This window comes from Panthera uncia, chromosome A2 (assembly GCF_023721935.1).
Source record: "Panthera uncia isolate 11264 chromosome A2, Puncia_PCG_1.0, whole genome shotgun sequence".
NCBI classification, from domain to species: Eukaryota; Metazoa; Chordata; class Mammalia; order Carnivora; family Felidae; genus Panthera; species Panthera uncia.
Genome location: NC_064816.1, coordinates 92,204,583 through 92,228,833, shown reverse-complemented (window position 1 = coordinate 92,228,833; position 24,251 = coordinate 92,204,583). Strand labels below are relative to the sequence as shown.

Here is a 24,251-nt window from a genome sequence, read left to right as displayed (position 1 = left end):
AAAGTGAGCTATGAGGGCTACCTTGGGTCTCCCCATGTCTCCTCTGGCCTTGGCCCTACTCCTCCTGCCACATCACACATCACTGCACACAACATCCAGTCACTGCGTTTCTCCACAAAGGCAGAAAAGCAGAATGGAGGGCTCTCAGGACAAATGCCCCTCATATTTTGGGGACAGTAATAAAGTCACATCTTTGTCCAGAGAGCTCTCCCAATTCTTCAGACACCTTTGACCCTCATTTTCACAGGCCTTCCTTTCTCTGCCCTCACTCTGAAGGCCCACCTCTACCCTGATTTTCTTTCTGATTCAAGGAGGAAAGAAGTCAAATGTATTTAAGGCTCACCAGTGACTGAGGAATTACCTACATTTGACAAGAACACTCACATATGACTGCTTTCCTTTTCTCATCAGGGCATCTTTGGTGATCATTTCCTGACAGAGCAGTGCTGGGAGCTGCCTGGGGAATTTATCTTTCTTGTCTTTGACCTTGTTTTATCACGAGACTGCTAGTGGTCAAATGATAAAGGTAAGCGAACTCCTGAAGTTTCATAAAACGTATTTATAAGGAAGTTCTTTCCTGCTTTATTGAAGATTAATTGACCATAAAGTTGTGGATTCATTTCTGGGTTTTCTATTCTGTTCCATGGACCTGTCTATTTTTGTGCCAGTACCATACTGTCTTGATCATTACAGCTTTGTAATATAACTTGAAGTATATAACTTGTGATATAACTTGAACTGTGATGCCTCAGCTTTGCTTTGCTTTTTCAAAGTTGCTTTGGCTATTCAGGGTCTTTTGTGGTCCCATACAAATTTGCACTAACTCTGTGAAAAATGCTGTTGGTATTTTGATAGGGATTGCATTAAATGTGTAGATTGCTTTAGGTAGTATAGACATTTTAACAATGTTCTTTCAATCCATGAACATGGAATGTCTTTCCATTTCTTTGTGTCATCTTCAATTTCTTTGAATGATATTTTACAGTTTTCAGAGTACAGATCTTTCACCTCCTTGGTTGGGTTTATTCCTAGGTATCTTATGGTTTTTGGTGCTGTTGTAAATGGGATTGATTCCTTAATTTCCCCTTCTGCTGCTTCATTATAAGGAGGCATTTCTAGGCTGTGTATCATAGGCTGGCTGCTGGCTGAAGCTGCTATAACCACCTTTCTTTCCAGCACATCCACCATCCCAACTAAAACCCTTCAGCATTTAGCATCATGTTTCTCTGCCAGAAGTGCAAGAGAAGATGCTATATGCCTCAGAGTGATATTTTCTAAAAATGTTTGTACCAATGAGTTCCCTGTGTGGAAAAGAATCTTTTAAAAGAGGATTTATTAGGTTTTAGTCTGCTTGCGAAAGTAATGGAAGCTCAACTTTAGAAAAGCCCCAGAAGCATAAGGAAAATAAAAATCATACGCTATTCCACCTCCCGGAGACAACTAATGTTAACATTTTAAGGTATTTCCTTTCAGCTTGAGAGACGAGAAAGAGAGTTAAATTATATATGCATTTTTTGTATCTTGTTTTTTTTTTATTTAGCACTACAGAATTCATTTAATATTCAACAAATATGAAATTGCTAAAATTGCTGAAGGGGTTTCTGTTATCTGCACCTGAACTCTGAATGATCCAGCCTCCTTCTATACTTTATCCTCCAAGAGGACTAAACAAACTCTTTGCACTGCCTCACACACCATACTGTCTCATACTTTTCAAGCTCTGTTCACGGTGTTATTTCCACCTGGGAGGCGTTTCCCTCCCTATTTGCCCAGGTTACTTTAGTGAGATGGGAAACTGCACACAATTAAGGAACTGTCAAAGTCCTGTCAAAGAACTAAGGCATATAAATGTGTCCTTGGGTTTGTAAAGCCAAAAGTTCCTCTGCAACATTTCTCCTAAATCTTTCTCCTATGCCTGATTTACAAAATGTATCACCTCAATCATCAATTCATTACACATCCACAAAATTCTGGCTGATTTCTAGCTAAGTACCATTCATTACTATCTCTTCTTTTTAAAAATTGTTTTTAAATTCCATTTCTATTTCTCCATCTCAAATTCCTACCAACAAAGCAAAAATAAAAGTCTGATAAATACCCACTCCCCCTTCCCCAGGAATCCATTTGCTATGGTATTCATGGAAAGCTTCTATAGCACAAGAAAAATAGAAGTGATTAGAGGCTTTTCGGAAAATACAAAATAAATTCTTTCATTCAATTCCCTGTGACCATGAGCCTGAAGATTTTATTCCTGTGAGGAGCTAGATGTCTCAAGATCATGACATGGTCTCTGTTGTATGCGGAATTAAAATTGATTTTTCACTAAGTAGTAGAACATTAGTGCTACAAGGAATTTTAGCAACCATCTCCCTCCCTCTATGGATGAAGACACAGAGACCGAGAAGAGAGAAATAGCATACCTATAAAGGTCTGACATATTTATGGCAGAGTTGTGTCCCATAATGAGAATTAAAATATCATTTTCACTATTTTTCAATGCCTTTCTTTTCCAACATTTCCAATACTGATTAACAGTCTGCAAGAGTCAGTTGTTAAATTGTTCATTTTGGAGCAACTGAGAAATGGAGAATTTTACACAATGCAAGTGAAAGTAAAGAACAGAATATTCAAAACAGGAAGCCAGATTAATCTTTTCAAATAATCACTCATTCTATACCAGGCTGGGAGGGAGCAGAACCTTGGAGAATTAGTACATGATACAATTTAATTCAATTGTTTCTTATATTTCTGCCGAGCCTAAATAATCAGACTTTGTGGTGACTGCTTAGATTCAAAGCTATCCTTCGTATGCACTAAAGCATGAGTCTATGACTTCTCTCATTTCAAGTGTATTTTGGGCTTTCCACAAGGGTTTCCAAATATGTATTATTTCTCAACTGAGCTAACATAGCCATCAGTATGTGAGGCCTCTTGCTTAACCAAGTATAAAGTAAATCTCTTTCAAGCAGACCTGTTTTATTACTATTCCCATTGCCTTATTTTGGAGCTTCCTAACTACCTAGATATCAAGACAAGGTCTATAATAATTTGTGAACCTACACAAATTAAGAAACTGGAAAATAACTAGGGAAAATATTGGCACTGTCCCAGATGCTCACGTGCAATCTCATACATATTGGTCCCTTAGAGGGTCAAGCCTGAATTGCCATCCCAGTGCTGTTGGGTAGGTCACCATCAGACTCCAATTCAGATAGCAGTTTTTACAGATCTAACTACTGTTGCTCAACTGGGTGTCCATGGAAACTAAAAAATTGGTTTGTTGCCTAGAGAAGTGGAAAGAAAACCAAGTCATTTGGTTTCTATGTGGTTTCTATGAAGCTAAGGAAATTTTTTGGCAAATGATAAAAATAAGGATGGCTAAAGCTACATGATTCCCTTGGTCAATTCTTGATCTTATCAAGAAATATTCCCTATGTTTATTACTCAAAAATAAGAAAATATTCTAAATGAAGGCGTACCAGATTCTCAGGTTATTTCATTCTTGGCTGGATTAGAAACAATTCCTTAAAAGAGTGACCAATATATGCAACGAAATCTAATAGGTTAAAAAGTCCTTGGATTCATTACATATGGAAAATGTTTCTCATCCACAAATTCAACATAGTTCCAAGTATGAAAGAAAAAGCTAGTATTTAATAAGGGCGGAGGAGGCTGAAACACCTATTCATTAATCCTATGGAAATATTTGTCACTCATATGTGGTTTAGGGAATTGGGTAAAAATAGCAACTTCTTAAGAATTTTTTCATCTGGGCATAGACTTTTATCTGAGCAAGAAAATATGACATAATAGTAGACAGGGGACTTGTACAATGAAATCCCTGATAAACAGGGATGCAGAGGTGACAACTTGGCACATGTTGGCATGATTTGACATCATCTGTTGGCTTGCCATCAGATCGAAAACAACTCCTGGCAGATACCCTGTCTCAATGAATACACAAAATCAGCCAGGCCAAGAAAGGTGGTATACATGTGTTATAACCAAGAGTTGGCCTGACCTTGGGTTTTCAGAACTTAGGATAATTAATGCTGCTTTTTAGCTTGTCGTAGAATACTTAGAAGAAATACCTATAAAAATTCAAATTCAGATAGGAAAAATAGAAATTGGTTTTATCCATGAGTCATAAGCTAAAATGTCTACAGGGCCAAGTAAGGAATGAAAATCAATATATGGAACTGACTAGAAGCAAAACAATAGCGCTAGTGTGATAATAAACATCATTGACACACAGACTCAGGGTCAGAGAATAGCAAGAAGTAATGATGACAACTGTAGCCAAGTATGGAACACATTTATTCTCAAAAGGGAGCAGTCACTGTTCCAGTGTAGATACTTGATGCCATGTCTTCACCTATTGCAAAAGAGGCTAAGTTTTGCTTGTCTGCATCTTGCTGGAGCCCCTACAATGATCTATTAATTTAAGAAAAGAATAGTAAAAGCATGGGGATACAACCAACTATAACAAATTCATAAATCATTAGAATTGCTGTGTAATTTTGTACAAATCACAAATTTGTATAAAAAAAAGTATTTTTGTATAAACTTAACACACTGCTAAAAGTACATATGTACATGTGTGTGTGTCTCACACACACACACACACACACATACACACACACACACAGGTACATGGCCTAGAGATAAAGGAAAGCTGACTTGCTTAAAATAACAAAAACTGAAACATGGGCTCTGAGTCCAATGTGGAGAAGGAAGGTGTTCTCCGGCTCACTTTCTTCCTTTGGGCTCCTGGGCCATCTCCTATGTGTGTTTTGGGTTTAAGTCATCAAGAGGTTACAGTAAAGGAGCACCTGGGGTGATTGCTTACTTCTCCTCTGCCTATAGAAGAGTTATTCATTATAAGTCATCCCATGTCACTAATGTTAATTTCCAATCAAAGATCTGCTCAGTACCTTTGAAACAAAGTCCCATTTTTTTTTTTTTTTTTTGGTTCAGGTGTCAATGAGCTTCCCGTATGTAGTCCACTGCACACACACCCTCAGTTTTCACCTGACCCTCCTCTTTACAATTCCCATAGCCTACTGCCACATTGCTCTCTTCTACCTTAGTGTAATACTTTTACTCTGTTCTCCATCAAACACCTAAGATCCACTTAAAATCTTACCATATGTAAGACCAATGCAAGGTGATGTCTCTCTCCTCTAAGTTTTACATGGAATCTCGGGCGCCTGGGTGGCTCAGTCAGTTAAGTGTCTGACTTCGGCTCAGGTCATGATCTTGCGGTTTGTGGGTTTGGGTCCCGCATTGGGCTCTGTGCTGACACCTCGGAGCCTGGAACCTGCTTCAGATTCTGTGTCTCCCTCGCTCTGCCTTCCCATGCTCATGCTCTGTCTGTCTCTCAATAATAAATAAACATTAAAATAAATACATAAATAAATACATTTTACATGGAATCATAATAACAATGATGGTGGTCCCAGCTGGAATCTGTGCTAAATGCTCTACCTGCCTTATCTTATTTACTCTTAGCTCCTGATTCTCTATGAAACAAATACTATTATTCATCTTCATTTTACAGGTGAATAATAAGTGAGGATTCTGGGACCCGGAGATATATAAACCAGAGATCTTTTTACTGATAGAAAAATAACAAGGAGGGATCTCATTGGACAACTTGGATTATTTGCTCATCCCTGAACCAATTATTGTGGCCAGGCCTTGAGACACATATTGATGCTATGGGAGTAGGATGAACCAAACTCCAAATCATACTGACTGACGTCAGAGGGGAGAGAAGGTTCCCAAAGGAAATCTGGGGTCACCTAATGTGAGAAAGAATGCTGGGAAGGCAAAAACAAATGATCCACTGTCCTTACTTACCTGGAGAACTGTTAGCTCTCTCTAGCTTCTGCTGCAAGATTACCCCACCCCCCAGCTTTCCTTCCTTAAGTAAAATGAAGACTTCTTGTCAAGATGATGCAGGGAGTCCATTCTTTCACACAGCCCCTCTGCTCCAACCACTTAAAAAAGAAAGATAAAATCGAAAAGGATTTAAAACACAAAGCTCTGAGCAGTGCTGGAGTTAATGGACACATGACAGTTTTAGTATGTAAAGTTAAAGAGCAAGTTGGGCCCTCTCCCCACTTCCATTCTCAGTCCTCTATATTATCAGTCCCTCTGACCATATGATCTGTGACCTGTGACAGAAAACTGGGAAAAACTATTAGTGACCAATGACTAGGACTATGCTCTTAACAAGGTGAAAGTCTACAGACCATATACAGCTTCTTGATGAAGTCTCCTGCTGGCTCACTAACTGGATCTGTCATATCTCCAGCATCATCTTTTAGGGCAAGTCCTCCAAATGCCATTATAAATTCTGGTTCTTGATAGAGGTACATGGTGAACAAAATGAAGCCACCACCAAATGTTGAACAGGGAGATGTGAGCACAGTATAGGAAAGGTCTTAATCACATACCTCCAACTGAAAATGAGCCTACACACTGAAATTACAAAATATCTGAGGAAATATAATATTAAGAAACACAAAATAATTAGAACATTAATTTACCCCAGATGAAAATAATTTATGAAATAGTCTGATGCAGACTTTAAATAAATTTATACTGTTCAGCTAAAAGAAAGGGGGAATTATTTTCACTTTAAAAAGAGCAAGAAATGGTGAAACAAAAATAGACAAACAAAATTAGTACTGAACACAGTTTAAGAACTTCAGTGAGATCCCTCTTTATCCCAACTAGAATGACAAAAATTTTAAAAGTCAGATAATAACAAGTATTGCCAATGACATGGAGAAAGTGGAGCCCTCATATACTGCTGGTGGTAATATAAAGTGGTGCAACTCTTCAGAAAATAGTATGCACTTCCTCAAACAATAGAACATAGAGTTATCATTTGACCCAGTAATTGTACTCCTAGATATATACCCAAGAGAAGTGAAAACATATGTCCACACAGAAATTGTACATGAATGTTTATAGCAACATTATTCATAATAGCTACAAAGTGGAAACACCCCAAATGTTCAAGAGTTGATGCATGGATAATTAAAATGTGGAACATACATCCATACAATGGAATATTATTTGACCATAAAAGGGAATGAAGTATTCATGCATGCCACAACATGGGTACATTTGAAAACATTATACTACATGAAAAAACCTAGTCACAAAAGACCACATATTATATGATTCTGTTCTATGAAAGTCTAGAATAGAAAAGAGAGACAGAAAGTAAATTAGTGTTTGCTTAGGGTAAGCGGAGGAGGGAAGGAGAAGATAAAGGAATAGAGAGATAATAACTAAGGAGTACAAGGTTCCTTTTTGAGGTGATAAACATGTTCTAAAATTGTGGTGATGGTTGCATATGTCTGTGAATATATTATACATTGAATTTTACATTTTAAATTCATAACTTTTATGATATATGAATTATATCCTAAAGCTGTTTAAAAATGTTTCTAAAAGGTCAACCCCTCTAAAGTGTTTTAGAAACTTTTAATTTGGAATTTCCACTTCATTGAAAAAAATGCTTAAGTGTAATATAAACATTTGTTGGGATTATCTGGATGACCAGCCTATCGCCACCACCAAGTAACATTAGTGCCCATACTCTAGTTTACAATCTCATTCTCACCACATGAAAAGCCAAAAGGCCTCAAGGCAGATAGCACAAATTAGAGGTTCAGAGTCATTTAAGTACAGAAAAGTGGTGGGAAAACCCAGCCATCACACAATGTATGGTAATAAAGGGAAACCAGACTCTAAGAACCCACCCACAGCAGCCAGGACCACATTTACCATCTTGTATGGTATTAGCAGTGGAAGTAATAGCAAACCTACTGCGAAGCATTTGTTATAAAACAACTCTAGTAGAGTTTTCAATATTGTTTTGGGGTGCATTCAAATGATTGGGTCAATCTTAAAAACAAGATCATTAAGAGGAAAATTAATGATACCGGTAATGATAATGATTCAAACTTTGGTCACAGTGCTCAAAATCAAAAGAATCAAGTTAGGGGTGCCTGGGTGGCTCAGTCACTTAAGCATCTGACTCTTGGTTTCAGCTTAGGTCATGGTCTCATGGTTCATGAATTCGAACCCTGAGTCAGGCTCTGCACTGACAGCACAGAGCCTGCTTGGGATTCTCTGTCTCCCTCCCTCTTAGCCTCTCCCCTCTTCAAAAATAAAGAAATAAACGCTTTTTTAAATTAAAAAAAAAAATAATAGTTGACCTCAGCATTAGAAGTCCCTGTAAATTATTTTCCTCTAAAAAAGTTCTGTGCATTTCAGAGTGCACTTGTTGTAAGGATTTGATGAGGCAGTTTATAAAGTGCTCAGGCAAGAAATGCAGATTTTAGACTCAGGCCAATAACTCATGACCAAAATGCTCATAGTCTGAAACCATGACAAAGCTATAGACTTCAGAAAAAGCAGAATATAGTCTCAATTAACTAGACTGTTGGAGGCTGATGTTTTGAATAACCAGACATTTATTTTTCAGTTTCAAGCCTCCTTGACAATATCTGTTAAGGTGTTATTGGGATACTTTTCTCATTATAGAAGATAATTTCACCTTTATTTTTTGACCTAGAAACTGCCAGTGCCTCAGTTTTATCTTTCAATAATAAATTCATACTTATAGATCCATAATTAAAGAAAACAAGAAAGAAATTAGTCTTTGAAAAAATACAGGGTATAAGGGTTTTTTATGCAACTTCCTTTTTTTTTAACCAGTGGAGTGTATAACATGAGATTTCTCACGTTGGAGTCCAGTTAATTGCAGTTTTATTGTGCATATATGGCCACTTTGATGTAGGATTGATAGGCCTAACTGCAGTGGAGGGGAGGGAGGGAAAGGAGGTGAGTCATTTGTCCCTATGTGCAAAGCAGTGGGGAAAGTTTATATTCCATTTTATACCCTTAAAATTGAATGGCTGCTATGGAGAAACCTGGGGGAGGGATAAAGAGAGACATAAAGAAATGAGTGAGATACTGTCACCAACTTCTTAGAAGTTTATGGCCAAAAGAGAAATCGAAACTTTGTAATCCTGTTGCTTCAGTGGACCTGAACATACAGTCACAGTGATTAACCCTGAGGCTGAGAGATTCCGGATTCCAACATCATCCACAGTGGTGGTGACAGCTCTGTCTACTAGAAAGTAACCCTGTCAACCCATCTAATTAATGGACTGATGTCAAGACAGGGCCAGTTCCTGAGGGAATGCCACAGGCTCTGCGCAGAGCCCTGTCCTGCTACCACTTTTTTGAAAACTGAAAATAAAAAGATATTTTGCAAATTTATCAGATTTGCAGTTAAAACAAAACAGAAAGGTCAGCAAACACAGGATGAGACTCAGGAGCCAAACAGCTGAAACATTTGGCTGAATTTAACAAGATGATTACAAAGGGGAAAATCTAAGTTCCTGCACTCTGACCCATTAAAAAAAAACAAAAAACAAAAACCACTGTGCACAAATACAGGATGGGAGAGGCATGGAACAGTGGGGTGTGTGTGTGTGTGTGTGTGCGCGTGTTAAAGAGTCAGACAAACTGGCTTGAACTGACAACCATACAAAGAAGACATACAAATGATTAATAAATAAACAAAAATGTTTATCCTCATTATTAATCAAAGAAATTAAAATTAAAACAGTAATCCCTCAATCTACCAAATGAGTAAAGATGACAAAGAAAGAATGATAGTCCTCACTGCTGAAAAAGATTTGAAAAAGTAGACATTCTCATATACTTCATGTCAGAGTATGACCTGATAAGTCCTTCTGCAACAATTTGGCAATATATATCTAAAATCATAATACTGTGCAAACCTTTTATCCTAATAATTACAGTTCCAGGAATTTTCTTAATTAAGGATACACTGGTGATTAGCTACTAGAATATTAATCACAGTATTTTTTTAATGTTTATTTTTGAAGGAAAGAGAGACAGTGAGTGGGGAGAGGTACAGAGAGAGAGGGAGACAAAGTCTGAAGCAGGCTGCAGGCTCCAGGCTCTGAGCTAGGCCCGAACCCAGGAGCCGTGAGATCATAACCTGAGCCAAAGTCAGAGATTTAACTGACTGAGCCACCCAGGAACTCCTAATCATAGTATTTATTTTTTCCAGCTTTATTGACATATTATTGACATATAAAATGTAAGTTTAATATATGCAACACACACACATATATAGATACACATATGTGTTATATACATTGTGAAATGATTACCTCAATAAGATTAGTTAACACATCCTCACCTCATATTTTTTTAGTGATAACATTTAAGATTCACTCTCTTAACAACTTTCAAGTATATAATAGAGTATCGTTAACTACAGTCACCATGATGTACATAAGATCCCCAGAACATATTCATCTTAAAACTGGAAGTTGGGGAGTTCCTGGGTGGCTCAGTCAGCTAAGTGCCTGACTCTTGATTAAGGCTCAGGTCATGATCTCACATGTTGAGATCAAGCCCCACCTCTGGCTCCATACTGGGTGTAAAACCTGCTTAAGATTCTGTCTCTCTCCCTCTCTCTGTCTCTCTCTCTGCCCCTTCCCCACTCATGCTCATTCTCTCTCTCTCTCTCTCTCTCTCTCTCTCTCAAATAAATAAATAAATAAACAAACAAATAAATAGATGCAATTAAAAATAAATTAAAAACTGGAAGTTTGTATCCCTTGACCAACATTTCCCCATTTCTCCCAACCCCTAGCCCTTGGCAACCACCATTCTACTCTATATTTCTATAAGTTTGGCCTTTTTAGATTCCACATAATCTAAATACATACATACTGTATGTAAACATACAGTATTTGTCTTTCTCTGACTTACTTTTAGCATAATGTCTTCAACATCTATCCATGTTGTCACAAAAGGCAGGATTTCCTTCTTTTTATGGCTGAATAATATTCATATGTATATGTATATGTATATGTATATGTATATGTATATGTATATGTATATACACCACATTTTCTTTATCCATTCACTTATTGGTGGTCACAGGTTGTTTCCATATCTTTGCTATTGTGAATAACACTGCAGTGAACATGAGCGTACATATTCCTCTTCAAGATCCTGTTTTCATGTCCTTGTATATATACCAGAAGGGAGACTGTATATACACTGGATCATATGGTATATGTATTTTTAATTTTTGAGGCATCTCCATACTGTTTTCCATAGTAGCTGTACCAATTTACATTCCACCAACAGTGCACAAGTGTTTCATTTTCTCCACATCCTCATCAACACTTAGCTCATCTTTTTAATAATATATATCCTAACAGATATGAGGTGATATTTCATTGTGGTATTGATTTGCATCTCTCTGATGGTTCGTGATGTCGAGCCTGTACCTGTTGGCCATTGGATATCTTCTTTGGAAAATATTTATTCATATCCTCTGCCTATCTTTAATAGGGTTATTTGAGTTCTGTTATTGAATTGCCTGAGTTCCTTACGTATTTTAGATGTTAATGCTTTATCAGATAGATGGCTTACAAATATGTTCTCTCATTCCATAGGTTGCCTTGTCATTTTATTGGTTGTTTCTTTTGCTGTGCAGAAGCTTTTTAGTTTGATATAGTACCACTTTTTTTTTTAATTTTTGCTTTTGTTGAACATTTGGTGTCATTTTCAAAAATTTATAGCAAAGATCAATGTCAAGGAGGTTTTCCCCTATGTTTTCCTCTAGGAATTTTACAGTTTCAGGTCTTATATTTAAGTCTTTAATCCATGTCCAGTTAATTTTTGTAAGTATGTAATATAGAGGTCCAATTCCATTCTTTTGCTTGGGAATATCCAGCTTCCTAGCATCATTTATTGAAGAGACTATCACAACGTTGTTAATAGTGGCAACACATAGCAGACACATATACACTTGTACACACATAAATATCCCGAGTTAGGAATGAATATACACATTGTGGTTTTTTACATATGCAGCAATTTCAAACGGATTTGTAGAAATAAGTATATTGAAATTGGTGAAATGCAAATAAGATCTATAATCTAGTTAGTGGTATACTAATATCGATTTTCTGATTTGAATAATGTATTATTGTTAGGTAAGATGTTACCATTGGGAGAAGCTAACTAAAGGGTATACAGGACCTCTCTATAATATTTTTACAACTTCTTGTGAGTCTATAATAATTCCAAAATAAAAAATAGAAAAAAAACTTTTTAAAAAAGAAACCTGGAGCACCTGGGTGACACAGTCAGTTGAGCATCCGACTCTTGGTTTCGGCTTAGGTCATGATCTTACAGTTCATGAGTTCGAACCCCACATTGAGCTGTGGGCTGCTGGCATGGAGACTGCTTGGGTTTCTGTCTCTCCTTTTCTCTGTCCCTCCCCTGCTTGTGCTCTCTCTCTGTCTCTCTCTCAAAAATAATAAATAAACTTAAAAAAATTTAAAAATAATAAAAAATAAAAAAGAAAGCTGTTCACAATGTATCTTTGAAAAAAAGCAATAAATCAGAAAGTTTAATTCTTTTTTTGTAAAATATACATGAAATTCATATAATTATGATGATAATAGAGTACCATTTTCTGAAGTCATGTTTTGTGGTTTACAAACAGTATCTCATTTAAATCTCACAACTAATGAGGTAAATGTTATTATTTCACTTTCCCAGTGAGGAATGCTGTTAGGAGAGATTACACAATTTTTCAAATGTTAAACAGCTAGCCAGTATTTCAGAATCCAGTGACTATCTTCCAAAAAACTTACTACATGATTTTTTTTACAGTCTAGAAAGGTACATACCAAAATTTTTACCATAGTTGTCTCTATAGTGAATATTGGAAGCATTATTTTTCTTTTTTCTTATCAGATGTGTGTCATTTGTGTAACTAAAAATAATATTTATTTTAAGAGAATTTAGTATTTTAGTTTAAAGCAAGGTCAGTCTGAGTCCGTAGGCTGAAACAAGTGTCAAAAAACCTAAGTTTGGCTACGTTAACAGAAAAATAGTATGTAAAATAAGGAGGCCATTGTAGTATTCAACAATGCAGAGATAAGATGTGATCTGGCATGTAGAACCTCATTTTGATAAGGACATTGACATAGAGACTGAAAGTTATTTACAGAAGAGCAATCAAAATGGTGAAAGAATCCAAAATCACATCATAATACAGATGGTGGTGACAATTGAGGACATCTAGTTTAGAAAGAAACAGACTCAGAGACAACATTATAGCTGTCTTAAAATTTTGAAAGGGTCCACACTTATAATAATAATTGTAAACAGCTACCATTTATTGAGTGTTCACCATATACTGAGTACATACGATCCTCACCACAAACCTATAGGGTATCTAGGAAGGTATTAATATTATCCTCTTTTTACAGATGAGGAAACTGAAGCTCAGAGAGTTTGGATAATCTGCCCAAAGTCACACATGCATCAGTGATAAAGCCAACATTCAAGCCTGGAACCTTTCTGAGCTGTTAACCATCTCATAGGGCTATCTCACATCCCAACAAAGGAAAAGGGACTGGGCTTGTTGTGTGACTTCTCATGAGTATAATTAGGAACACAGAAGAGAGATTCAGGGACACAAATATCAGCTCAACACTGGAAAGATTCATCTCAGAAAAACCAAAGCTGTCCAACTGTGGGATGGATTGCCTTGGAAGATAATGAATGCCCCTCTATACATTTAATGTAGGTTCAGTGACATTCAACAGTGATGTCAGAAGGATCTCAAACTTCAGTGTGTATCAGAATCACCTGGGAGAGCTTTATCAAACACAGATTGCCATGCTCCACCTCCAGAGATACTGATTTAGGTGTCCTGAGATGGTTAGATGCGTGAATTTACAGTTCTATCAGGCTCCCAGTCAATGCCAGTGCTGTTTGTCCATGATCACATACTGAGATCCCTTCAAACCCTAAATGTCTATTACTTTTTAAAAATCATACTCTATGGACTGGACAAATTTTGTGTCCTTCACAACCTCTCTCACAGAATGGCAGCCATAATGCCCCTAAAGCATACAACAAGGTTTGTTTCTTTGTTTTTTCCTATTCAAGTTACCAGTCAGTAGAATGTCCTACATCTTTGAAAATAGACTTTTATAGCTATTGTTTTTTATTAATTCCCAGAGTTTGCTAATATACTAGAGACAGGTCTTTTGGGGTTTTGTTGTTGTTGTTGTTGTTGTTTAGAAACTCACCTATATTTCTGATGGAGAGAGGATGAATACAAGCAAACTTCATTAAATTGTGAGATAAGAGTCTGATAAATCTTAGCATGTTCAGACTATCCAAGAGGAAATGTACTTTCCTAATATGATTCACTCTTCAGCTGTCTAGCTCAATTTGGAATGAGAAGTGGAAATGCTATTGCTTGCCAAGAAATAAGGACGATGGCCATATGTTATAAACCATGCTTTGTTATTTTCAATATTGGCAAACTTAGCATATAGTAGTGTTAATTTTTCAGAACTTCTGAACTCTGTTCATGTTTACCTTAAGGGCAGCTTTTTTCCCCCCACTTTCTGATGAAGTTAAAATCGCCAAGTGTTTTTAAAGTAGGCCAAAACACTCCAAAATCAAATATTAAGAAAAAAGAATAGCTTTCTGTGGACTGCCCCACTGGCCCTCTGCTTTCTGGAAGGCAGCTGATACAAGGCCCACAGCTGCTTGACACCTAGCATTGTCCCCAACCAACCTGAACAGCCAGCATCTCCATATAAGAAGCACAAGTGGCTTTGAAGGCGATAAGATAGAGTTTCACTGCTGTATTTTATGACATAATTCAGTCGGTGTTTCTTTACAGAGTGCCACTGGCTGCCTAACTTTAAACAGTCATAAACATTGGATTGTAGAGTAATTTAATTTAATGATTTATTTGATCTTCAAATCACAAGAGGCTGTTCTCAAAACACTTTGTTGCCATGCTGATCCTCTCTTAACCTACAGGATTAATAATTGATGTTGAAATACAGTTGGAAAAAAAATTGACAATGAACTTCTTTCTAAAGGAAACAACACCTGGATGAAATAGAAGATTTATACAATGACTCCCCTAGATAACAAATACCTCTATGTGAACAAACTTTTAAAATCACAGGCATTTTGGATTGAAATCTTTCTACAGTGTCTTACCTGCTTTCTTACCATCTTAAACAAAGTAATAGAACATACTTAAACATCCTCTGGTAAATCAACATAATCCTTATAAACAAGTATAATTCTGTAGTATAACCAAATAGTATTCTCAGAGGGCACGGTCAAGATTTGACCAACATTTTGCCTCTAAAATGCCTTCAGAAACGTATACCATGTTAGTCTTTTATTGAATTTTTATAGTATTACACTTTGCTTTTCACTTAAATGTACTGACCACAATTAATTTTTCCTTGCCTTTAAATTTGCTGTTAAATTTGCTGTGCACTAGAAATTGAGGTTACTAAATTTACTGGAAGTGTGTACAAATGGGTAAGGGGAGTCTTTGTGAGAATTGTCTGTGGCAGCTACTGTGTATAGAACTTGTGCCATAAATTTTCGCCTCTTAAGGAGTTTATTTTTAATTATTCCTGCTTCTTTTCTATTATCCTATAAATCAGGTTGCCAGATATGTGACCTGCTAGTTAAGAAAAGTCTAACTGTGGTCAAGTGATGATAATGGCTGATATTTGTTCTATCACCATGCTACTCCAGTGAGGCCAACTCTTTGTATTCAAATCCACATCTTAGAATGCAGTACCCACAATGGCAAGTGGAATTGAAATTACTTTTCTTTGTAAAACCTCCCATTCCCCTGTCCCTTTATCCTTTAGACCTCAGAAATGAAACCAAAGTAAGAGAAAAAGACATGACTTCAAGCAGGCATTTTGTAACTCAGCCCTTAATTCCTCCTGAACCGAAGAAAGTCCCTGAATTGTAGTTTTTCATCTTTCCTAATCTCATAGATTAAGGAAGGAATGGGAATAGGAAAACAAGGAAAAGCATACCATTTTATTTTACCTCCTAAAATCGTGATTCTTTGAGATTCTTTTCAAGTACATATTCTGTGTGCTACTGTGAGAAATGGCTTTCATCAAGTTAGAAAAAAAAAGTTCTAAATCTGGCCTTCAAAGGCCTTTACCATATGTCTCAACCTACCTTTCTAAGCCCATCTTCCACTGCTCTACTTCCGCTAGACCAAAATCCTCCATAGAGCCCACATGTCTTTTGCTTCTCTGCTTTTGGAGCACTTATCAGGTGCTAATATGTGCTCCTCAAAGGGGCAAAAAAACAGGGTGGGTGTTACATGGTCAAATAAATTTGGGAAATGTTGGATTAACCACTATAAAGACAGGTTTCTTTACTAAAGTACTTCTCAGAATCTTTTAAAATCCTAATGTTCATTTAAATCTCCAAAAAGGCATTATGGTATAGAAAAAGAGTAACTACTCATCTCAGTTTGCCTGGGACAGTCTCAGTGGACACCTGTTGTTCTGGCGTAATTAACAGTATCTCTTCAGCTTTTAAAGTGCTTCATGTTGTACAACATGGTTTTCCTACATATATTGCTTGCTAAATTAATCTGACCACCATACCCATTTCTCATGTATATCTAAGTATCCTGTATAACAGTTTGGAAAATATAACTTTTGCTAGCCATCAACATCAACCTAAATCTCAAATCCTATCCCAAATAATTGACTCTGTGGTGAAGTTTCCCCTATTATTGGTCCTCCACAACTGGAATCACTTTCTCCCTCTGCTGAAGGTCATAATACCTCCTCTGTATCTTTCCCTTGTGACATTTAGCATGTTCTGCCCTATTTTATTTTGGGGGTTCAAGCCTTCCCTCCTCTACTGTACCATTCACAGTAAAATCCAGGTAGTGTTTCACTTAGTATTCCCCTACAATGCCAAACTCAAAAAATATCTTTGAATGATTAAACTTAGTTGTATCTGAACAACTCTTTTTCTCATTACACAGAAGCAGACCTTCAACGCAGGCCAGGTGACCCCACCACTGCCCTCTCCTACTTTCTTGGAGACCTCTGCTGATTATCACCACATCCATTTCTGTCTCTGACAATCTCTTAAACATACTCCAGATTCTCCCATCTTAAAAAAAGCCTGTTCTCAGGGTGCCTGGGTGGCTCAGTTGGTTAAGCATCCGACTCTTAATTTTGGTTCAATTCATGATCTCATGGTTCATGAGTTCGAGCTCCATGTTAGGCTCTACAGTGGCAGAATGGAGCCTGCCTGGGATTCTCGCTCTCCCTCTCTCTCTGCCCCCCATTCCCCCATAAATAAATGAAAAAAAAGAAAGCCTTTTCTCAACTTTTCTCAACTTTCTTTCTCCCATCTTTCAGAGTCCACATTCTCAAAAGACTTGAGCAAATGGCTGTCTCTACCTGTTCACTTCCATTCACTGGCCAGCCCACTGTCATCTAGCCCCCATGTCCACCCCTTCACCCAAACTGCTCACATCAGAGTCACCAATCACTTTTTTCTTTTTTTCCTGAATCCAATTGGTACTTCTCATTTAGGTTTGAAAAGCTCAGTATTCTAAAACAAGTTGGCCTCTGTGATCTATACTCTTTAAAAGTTTCCAAAGTTTCTCAAAAAGTTAAACATAGAATTATCATATGATCCAGCAAGTCCACTTCTAAGTATACGCCCAAAGGAATTGAAAACAAGGGCTCAAATAGATACGGTCATGGTAGCAGTCACAATAGCCAAAAGGTAGAAACAACACAAAGAGGGGTACCTGGGTGGCTCAGTTGGTTAAGTGTCCAACTTTGGCTCAGGTCATGATGTCGTGGTTCATGAGTTTGAGCCCCATATCGGGCTTTGTGCTGACAGCTCAGAGCCTAGAGCTATTTTGGATTCTGTGTCCCCCTCTCTCTCTGTCTTTCCCCTGCTCATACTGTCTCTCTCTCTGTCTCTCTCAAATGAAAGTCTAATACATGCAACAACATGGGGTGAACCTTGAGGACATTATGCAGAGCATAAGCCAAACGCAAGAGGACAAATATTGTGTGATTCCACTTATACGATGTACCTAGAAACAGCAAAGTCATAGAGACAGAAAATAGAATAGAGGTTACCAGGGGCCAGGAGAAGGAGTTATTGTTAAATGGATATAGAGTTTCTTTTTGGGATAATGACAAAGTTCTGGGAATGAATAGTGGTTAATGGTTGCACAACATTGTGAAGTATTTAATGCCTTTGAATTGGACACTTTAAGACACTGGTTAGAATGATAAATTTTATATTGTGTATATTTCATCACAGTATGGGGGGAAAAAAGAAAGAAAAGAAAGTGCCCAAAGTATTGAAGTCCCTGAAATTAAAAACTTTTGCAGTACATAGAACTGCAAAATCAGTTTCATAGCACCCTTCTGTTCAACTCTAATGTCATTCTGGGGGAAAACCTGCTGTGGGGAATTCCCAACCCCGGTAGGCGTCCTGAGTAGGTATTTTGGAAAGAGCTTTCCACTTAACCTTATCTCTGGCCTTTCTGGTTACACAGCCACACCTTATTTTACCAAGACCGATGTTTCTGTAAAGTAAGAAGCTGAAGCCTATTTTCCCAATAACTTAGGTTATATAGTTAAAGAGGTTTTATGTCATTTAAAATTGCTCTTCAGGTGGCATTGCTTGAAAAGTTTTCCTTTCAGGTTTCCTCCTGTCCCCTCCTACTCTTCTGCAACGTCTCCTTCTCTTAGAGGCTGTGATTGTAACAAATAGATGGATAGGCAAGGAGAGAACCAGCCACTTGTAAAATCAAGTAAAAGAAGTACATGCAATGTGAATGGTTGTGGGTAGTTGGGAAAGGGCATAAGAGTCCACTCCTGCATGCACAAATTAAATCTCATTGAGCATGTGCTCGCTTTGGCAGCACATATACTAAATCTCATTGAGCATTAAGTTATCAGTGCTCAGGTTTCCTGCTCATGGTATATTCTGTATTTGTGCGGTATTTTCTGTCAATAATGAATGGCCTGCTCCATATGCCCAGATTTGTAACAACAGAAGACCAAATACATGAAGTTGATTTCTCTGGCTTTTCACAGGTAACACATTACTTGTTAGTCTTTGTTGAGGATGTACCCATTGCCTGATATGAAAGTCCTTATTCCTAAACCTTATAATTCTCAACCCACAAGTAAAGCATCTTGGTCCCTCACAAAGTTCGCTGTAAGTCTGTCACTGGAAAAAGCCCCTAGTGTTTCAAAGTGTGAGCTTTAATTTGGTTTGGTAGCACTTGGGAGCTCCTTATAAAATTCTCACTTAAAGGGTAAATGGAATGTCCAAATCCCCGCCTGGGGTGATTTTTACTGTTGTGAATTCGGTAGATTTGAGGGAGGACAGATAAAAGCACTGAGGCTTTTCAGTATGCCGAGTTGCTAAGGCCTGACTGTGGGCTGTGGTAGTGGAAAAGGAATGATTCCAAAAATATTAAAAACATGAGAAAGGAGGGTACTTGGTATCTGAAACATTCGTTTCTCTGAGCGTCTTATCCTTAGCTTTTCTGAGCTACCTGATAACGTGGGAGAGAGTTCCCCCTTAGAATAAAGTTACAGGAGGCCTTTTCTCACTTTTTTCTCCCTAAAAAAAATTGCCACAAAGGTTCTTTACTCCCATGGAATTTCGAGGAGATCCCATGAAACTGTGCGTGAATTGTACCTCCTCCAAGGACACTCCCTCATGCACACGACGCTGGCCGGATTTTGTAACTGCATTTATGACTGATTTACGGAACTTTTACTTGGCAGGCCCTGCTGTTACTGTTAGCTGGTTACTATGGATCTTTCAACATGCCACTCTGGCATGTTGCATTAAAAATAACCTCCCAAGACTGTACAGAATGCATAGAACAACGGGAGTACAGTCATAGCCGCGGACTCCAGGCTCCACTTTGGTGCCTATGTATTCACATGTGCTCCTATATAAAGCAACTGCAGGGGAACAATTCAAACACCTTCTAAAATGTCTGGTTGCATTGTAATTTTCCGCAGCTTCCCCAGAGCAGAAGTTCTCAGAGATCAGCAAAATCCCAGAAAACTGTAGGCCAAAAGAACAACAAAACACAAATTATAAGTATCTGTTAAGGGCACAGATCCAAACACAGACTGTCTGGGTTTGAATCCTGACTCCAGGACTAACTAGCTCTGGGATCTTAGCAAGTTCTACCACAACCACAGCTCTCTCATCTGCAAAACAGTGACATCATCAATCCCCAATGGGTCCTTCTGAGGGTTAAGGGAGATACTCAGGTAAAAGTTCTTCATTCAGTACCAGCACACGGAAGGTGATCAATAAATAGATTATTATCCTTTGAATACCATCCTTTTAGTACAGTCTTTATGGCAGTTAACAACATGCAACTTCAGTTACAGTGCCTGGCAATGAGTAGGTGCTTAACAAATATCTGTTGACCGACCGAGTGATGCCCGGTTACTTATGCACACATTTGATACTCTTTTCTAGATTATATACTTCTTAAGATAAGAGCTCTGTTTGATTCATCTTTGTATTCTCCACAGCTCCACGGTGTGTGCTGAATAAACATTTGTTGAAATAAATGGAAAGAGAAAAGCTGTCACAATGTAAGAGGCAATAGTTAGTATGTAAACTGGTAGTAAAAAAAAATTTTTTTTAATCACAGGCTTCAAGTGCAGAGAGAATCTAATGCCAAGAAAACACTGACATTCCCTGAAACTAAATGAATATATCAAGCTACATATGAATACAATATTTGTAATGCTGGGTCTGGTTCTAGCTGGGTACTGCAGAGGGGAGGAAAGCTTTTAACTCTATCCCACCACTGGCCTCAGCCCATGACTGAAGGGAAGACTTGCTTTCCCAGAACCAGACACCACGGTCCCCACAAGCAAAGTAGTTTCCTTATGCCACTTCAAGCATCACTGGATTCAGTGGCAGCAGAATAAGCAGAAGACTTGTGAGGGGCCAAAAGAATATAGACTCTGCCCCAGTTTCCACCACTAGTGCTTGAACAAGTGTGAACACAGCTGTGTCCACAGAGTGGTGAGAGAGGGATATCTCCTCCTGATCAGAAAGCCAGCAGGCCACTGTGGATCCTTAGCAGAGAAAATAGTAACATGGTTCTGTGACTATAGGCTCATGTCTGATCCCCAGAACAAAAGTAAAAATAGTAAATCTTTGTGTGTGTGCACGTGTATACACACACAAAGGTATGAAGAACACCATTTCCTTCATTCTGACAGTATGTCAGCACTCTCCAACCAAAAGCTAATAGGAACATACCTGTAGTCAACCTAGCTGGGTTTATTACTTGGTACAGGAAGGGATCGCGTTCACTATGGGGAAACCATGGGGCATCTTAGTAAGACGATGTTCTAAAGAACCTATTATAGAATTGGGGCTTTGGATGAGTGATTTGGTGAAGGCTCTAGAAAAGTGGGATTTATTCTAGATTGGATACTATCAGAGAGCAGGGATAGTTCTATGATTAGGTATCTGTAGATAATAAATCTTATCTACAGAAAGGACAGGCTAGAGCGAGGATAAAGCTATAATTGCCAAAGCAGCAGCAGTTACTTAAATTTGCTGGGAGAAGGGAATGATTGGTAATTTGGGGATTGGACAATATTCATGTTTTCTCTGTGTTCAGACATGTATTTCAGTAGTATTTCAATAAAGTCTCTTGGAGTTTGGTACAACCATATAGCATTTTAATTGATTGATGATGATAGTGAGAATTGATTATCAGGTTGAGATCAACCTGTGTTATTTACTGGTTTGCCACAGGCACCACCCTTGGTTATATCTTATCAATTTGTTTATCACTGAAGGCATGTGATCAAAATCTAAACATATAGTAAATATATTAGGGTAGCAGATTTTGAATGAAAAAAAAAAAAAAACCTCCACAGGCCTTAATGATGGCCTGAATCAAATAAGATGAAATTTAATAACAATTAATGAAAAGCAGTTAATTTGGGTTCCAAAAAATCAGTACCAAAGACAGGATGGGAAAGACCTGACTAAGAAACAAAAGAAAGGGGGGCAGAGACTAATGTTTGGCTGACTGTAAGTTTTATTATAGTCAACAGTTAAATAAACAAGCAATAACGTAATTTTAAACTACATTAATGTAAGTATGGAATCATTAATGAGGGGATTGACAATCCGATCTATTCTGTACTGATCTGACAATACCTAAAATACTGTGTTCAGGTCTGGGCATCACAATTTTGAAGAATATAATTCCTCAGTCAGAGAATGTTACTGACTGCCCCACTTCACTTAGAAACTAAAGATGGGTCATGTCAAACAAAACAAAAATACAGAATCAGAAGGAGTGACTGATGAAGTAGTAGACATTCAACCTGGAGCCCAGGAGATCCAGGGGAAACATGAAAACTATCTTCAAGTATTTTAAGGTCTGTCATGTGGAAGAGGAATTAGACCATTTTTGTCTGGTTTAGGGACTTAGGATCAGTTAAAGTTAAAAGCAGGCAGATTTTGCTTTTAAGAGACACATATATGCATTCACACACATGACATCAGAAATCATCTTTCTCTTGAGGAAGCAAATTCCCCATCATTAGAATTTTGCAAACAGAGGCTAAAGGACCACTGGTAAGGATATTATAGGAGGGTATCAAGTGGAGAAGATTGAATTTTTAACTCCTTGATGAGAGCTTTTATATAATAAATACCTGTAATATGATATTCTCTTGTATCTTTCCAGATTCTGAATCTACTTGACATCTCTAGAAGTTATTTTTTTTAGGCACAGATCCCATTCAGAACCTTGTAGAACAGCCTGCATGCTTATCAAATTTATATATAACTCAGCAAGAATCCTAACAGGAGCTTAAGTTTGTTCTCAAACAATCCAGTGATTTTGGACTTGGTTAACTCATTTGGCTCTATTCCACCTGACTATTTCCACCGATTTATATCTTAAATTATTTGCTTTGTATCTGAATATTAAATATTCTGAGTTACAAATTCTACTTATTGTTTTCATAGCTACACTGATCTGTGCTACCTCATACTCTTGTGTAATGATTAGATTTGCCTTCACAATATAGTTCTAGTTCTGTAGAACTTGAGAGTTATAAACTTTTATAGGATTTGAAGGTCCCTGAAACTCTGTATCCTTCCCAACTTGATAGTGAGACATTGCCAAATACAAGCAGGAATCCTTTCTGAATATGCACAATTGTCTTAATTTATAAGCAACTAAACTGATATTCTTTAAGTTTTCTTAATGTAAATCTTGCATACAACTAGTATTTTTAAACCTTAAATAAGCTTGTAATATACAAGCTTGTATATATATGTATATAAAGCAAGCAACACACCCAATGCCTGGGTGGCCTCAGTTCAGCTCAGGTCATGATCTCACAGTCATGATTTCAAGGTCATGAGATCAAGTCCCCATCGGGCTCTGTGCTGGGCATGGAGCCTGCTTAAGATTCACTCTTCCTCCCTCTCTGCCCTTCCCCCCTACTCTCTCTCTCTTAAAAAAATAAAAAAGTAAAAAAAATAAATAAAAAGTATTGCATGTTCTACTGACTGAGCAAGCCATGCACCTAAGCTTGTATAATATTAATTCATCTTGCGGGCCACCTGGGTGGCTCAGTCAGTTAAGCATCCGACTTTGACTCAAGTCATTATCTCGAGGTTCATGAGTTCAAGCCCCACATTGGGCTCTGTGCTGACACCTGGGAGCCTGGAGCCTGCTTCAGATTCTGTGTTTCCCTCTCTGTCTGCCCCTCCCCTGCTCATGTTTGTTCTCTCTCTCTCTCTCTCTCTCTCTCTCTCTCTCTCTCTCCTGCTCATGCTCTCTCTCTCTCTCTCTCTCTCTGTCAAAAGTGAATAAGCATTAAAAGAAAATTAAATCATTTTGCATGAAGGCTTCTTTTAGTCTGGGATCTCTAGAAAACACAGCCTAATCTCTGATATGTTGATATCTGTGATATTGTGATATAATAAGAAATACATATTTGAGGTTTTATCCCTGGCTCCTGGCCAGAGCTCCTAAAACCTTCCTTAAGCAATAGGGGTGCTAGGGGCATCTTTTGTTCTAACATTTGGTCTTTGACCCTGGTTCCTGATACAAAGCTCTTAAACCCCTTGAAATGTCCTGGGTGATAGGGGAATCTTTTGTTTTAATGAGGTAACTCTTGATAGGCTCCTGGATAGCTTCAGAATGGGTGTTGATCACCAGAAAGACTAAGCCATGATTAGAAATTTGGAATTTTCAGCCCAATCCCCTATCCTCC

At 37.7% G+C, this 24,251-nt stretch overlaps 1 long non-coding RNA gene across 3 annotated transcripts in view; it reads left to right on the top strand.

Moving 5' to 3' along the window:
- LOC125930819 (uncharacterized) overlaps window positions 1-24,251 on the top strand; it is a 149,682-nt gene that overhangs the window by 63,185 nt on the left and 62,246 nt on the right. For all 3 annotated transcript variants that reach the window (XR_007460261.1, XR_007460259.1, XR_007460260.1), the window contains exon 3: window positions 412-526. This is a non-coding gene — a long non-coding RNA (uncharacterized LOC125930819). The remainder of the gene's footprint in view (window positions 1-411; window positions 527-24,251) is intronic.